Source organism: Rhagoletis pomonella, unplaced genomic scaffold (assembly GCF_013731165.1).
Source record: "Rhagoletis pomonella isolate Grant_MI unplaced genomic scaffold, Rhpom_1.0 Rhpom_scaffold_00002, whole genome shotgun sequence".
Classification (NCBI taxonomy): Eukaryota; Metazoa; Arthropoda; class Insecta; order Diptera; family Tephritidae; genus Rhagoletis; species Rhagoletis pomonella.
Genome location: NW_023458556.1, coordinates 72,610,653 through 72,614,199, shown reverse-complemented (window position 1 = coordinate 72,614,199; position 3,547 = coordinate 72,610,653).

Here is a 3,547-nt window from a genome sequence, read left to right as displayed (position 1 = left end):
TTTTTTTTTTTTTTTTTTTTTTTTTTTTTTTTTTTTTTTGTATTATTGTTATTATTGTTATTATTGAGCCCTAGTTTTTATATGTACCTTGTGAATTTTCCTACCAGTGTCCGTCTCTAGGGTTACTCGGTTGTCCTTGCGAACCCTTTCCTTTTTATAGAGTGGTTTTTGTTTACTCTTAATCTGTTTGTCCCTTACATAGACATCGTCTCCTACCATAAACTTTTTTATGCCTTTCCTTCTCCTATTTAGTCGAAGGTTTCGCGATTCTTGATTTTTTCTAATTCGATCTTTAATTTCCCTGTGGACCTTACTTCTAAAATCTGTCAGTCCTTGGTAGTTTATTCTTTCGGTTCTATTAAAGAATACATCACTAGGCTTCCTTTTGGTCAGAGAGTGAATCGTTGTATTATAGCGGTCGACTGCAATGTAGGCTAGTTCTTTGGGACTCGTATTGCTTATTTCCTTTCGCAGACATCGATAGATTTCGATCAAAGTTGAATGAAATCTTTCGATCTGCCCATTCACTTCACTTCTTTGCACTGGAGTTTGGTACAATTCAATCCCTAAACCTCTTATATAATTGCTTACTAGAGGGCTCATAAATCCTCTCTCATTGTCTGTTACTATTACCCGGGGGGGTTGTGAAGTAGTGGATAAGCTTGGCAAATTTTGCGCGAAGAGTGAGGGATGAGCGGTTCCTTATGTGGAAAAGTTTTGCAAACTTCGAAAATTTGTCAACACAGGATAGAAATTTTTCGTTTTGGATTTCGAAAATGTCAACGTGCAATATTTCGCATGGGTATTTAGGAATAGGCGTTTCCTTTATAGGGGGTACCGCGGGATGTCTATCGTACTTGTTTGTGAGGCAAGTTTCGCAGATAGATGCGAATTTCCTTATCCGACTTGCCATTTTAGGGAAATAGTACTTTTCCAGGATTTGCTCTTTATTTTCCCTGGGGTTTCTGTGTGCCCTCTTATGTTCATCTTCCACTATTTTGCAAATTCTGTCTTCGTTGGCCACGTCCTCAACTACCCGTTGAGTTATCCTAATTTTATATAAAAGAAAATGTTCTAAATATACCTCCTGTAGGAGTTGCAGACGATTCTCTGGGATTTTAATGCCATTTATGAGTGACGGATTGAGTCGCTCCTTTAGTACTTGTATTACTGTCGGTTTATCGATGCTATCCAGGGTTATGTAGTGTCGAGTAAAACCAGGATGTGGGTTTTCTACGCATGTCAAAGCCTTACCTTCCCTGAGCACTATTTGATTACGAAATACATTCAGGGGACATTCGACGTGTGGAATAAGGTCCGATGCGTCCTGCTCCGCGCTATGGACAGTTGCCATATCGCTTTCAATCTCTGAAGCTGAAGCGCTGTTCAATTGTGCATCTACCCTTGTCGGACTTCCACTTTCATCATCATCTACCTTACCCGTTGACTCTGCACTGGTTAAATTGTTTACTTGGCACGGCAGTCTTGACAGAGCATCGGCCACGACATTTGATTTACCTGGAGTGTAAATCAATTCGTGGTTGTACTCTTCGATTCTGGCCTTCCATCTCTTCAGCTTTGCATTGTAATTTCTGCTTCCCAATGCAAAAGTGAGAGGTTGGTGGTCAGTATAAATCTTAATCATCTTTGCACCATACAAATACGATCTTAAATTGTCCAGGGCCCAAACAATTGCCAGCATTTCTTTTTCATTTGTGGCGTAGTTCTCTTCTGTTCGGGTAAGGGAGCGCGATATATATGCGATTGGCCGGTCTCTTCCGGGTTCGCCTTGGGATAACACCCCTCCTATGGCATAGTTCGAAGCATCAGTTGTAAGATTGAACGATTTTCCGAAATCAGGAAAAGCAAGGATGTCTGAGCAGACAAGCAATTTTTTTAGGTCCTCAAACGCCCTAAGAGCATCCGCATCCAGTTTAATGCGAACGTTTCTCGACTGACTGGCCTTGATCTGCGCATTTTCCCCTCGCGTTAGGTTGGTTAAGGGTTTCGCCACTCTGGCGTTATCCCGGATGAATTTTCGATAATACGATGACATTCCAAGGAAACTTTTCAACTCTTTTAGCGTTCGGGGAGGTGACAGAGCTTCTATGGCCTGTACCTTTGAGGGGTCTGCTTTTATACCGTCGGAGGTTATTATATACCCCAGGAACTCTACCTCTGTTCTCATAAACTTTGTTTTTTCTATGTTTACCCTGACGTTGGCATCTGCCAGCCTTTCGAATACTATATCGACATTTTTCATATGCTCGTCTAAATCTTTACCAAACACTATGATATCGTCAATATAAACGTAGCATATTTTCCCAATATGTTCCTTCAAGACGTCGTCTATCATGCGCTGAAATATGGCCGGTGCATTCCTCAGCCCAAAAGGAAGTCTTAAAAATTCGTACTTCCCATTCATGGTTGAAAATGCTGTTTTCGGGATGTCAGCCTCTTTCATTGCTATTTGGTGGAACCCGGACGTTAGGTCGATGGTCGTGAAGTATTTGGCGTGGCCGAGGCTGGCTAATGTTGCGTTGATGTCAGGGATGGGATAGGTATCGGGTATCGTGATTGCATTTAGGCGTTTAAAGTCCACTACCATTCTGTATTGCTTTTCTCCGGACGGCTTTGGTTTTTTAGGTACCACCCAGATTGGAGAGTTGTAAGGGCTTTTGGATGGACGAATAATACCTTCGTCGAGTAGTTCGGAAATCTGTCTGTCCACCTCTTCTCTCATATTGGCCGGGTAGGGATAGCTTTTGGCGTATATAGGATCTTCTGTGGTAGTTTTTATTTCGGCCCTGACAGACGTTTTAATGTTAATTTTTGCGCTCAAAGGCTCAAAGAGATGTGAGTATTTTTTAAGTAGCGATTTCAAAGCGGGCAACACTGCCTCCGGGATCGATGCCTCAGAAAAATTAATACCCCCAACGGTTTTGTTCTTGAGTGGAATTTCAATACCCGGATCTATTTTCAAGGTATGATTTTTCCTGTCTATCACAGCCCCCAATTCTTTCAGGGTATCGTCGCCTATTATACCATCGAAAGAAGTCAGTCCTGGTAGGGCATAAAACGTTAGTACAGTATCATTCCCCATACTGTGAAAAAATTGTCCACTAACTTTTTTGTTTATTGGAACAGGCCCTGCAACAGTTTGCACTGAAAAGGGTGGATCAACCGGAGTTGAGCGGGCGGCTAGTATGGGATTCGCAACATTTTTGTTCGCCCCTGTGTCGACAAGAAACTTTAGGGTAATATTGTCTTTGGTGACGCAAGTGAGGTAGGGTATGCTGGAATACAGAGCAGCGGCCTTTATATGAAATAGGCTGGTGGCCCGTCCATCATAAAATTTACCTGCTGAGCCTCTTCTTCTCCTGGCTCACTGCTACTTGCTTCCACGTTGTAGAGTCGTTGCTTTTTTGTTTTTGGATGTCTTTCAATTGATGATGCTGGTCCTCTTTTAAACGCGTTGTTGCTTGCAGGTCGATTCATGTAGTTTACCTGCTTAGACTGAATGCTGCCATCGATTTCCATTTTCTCC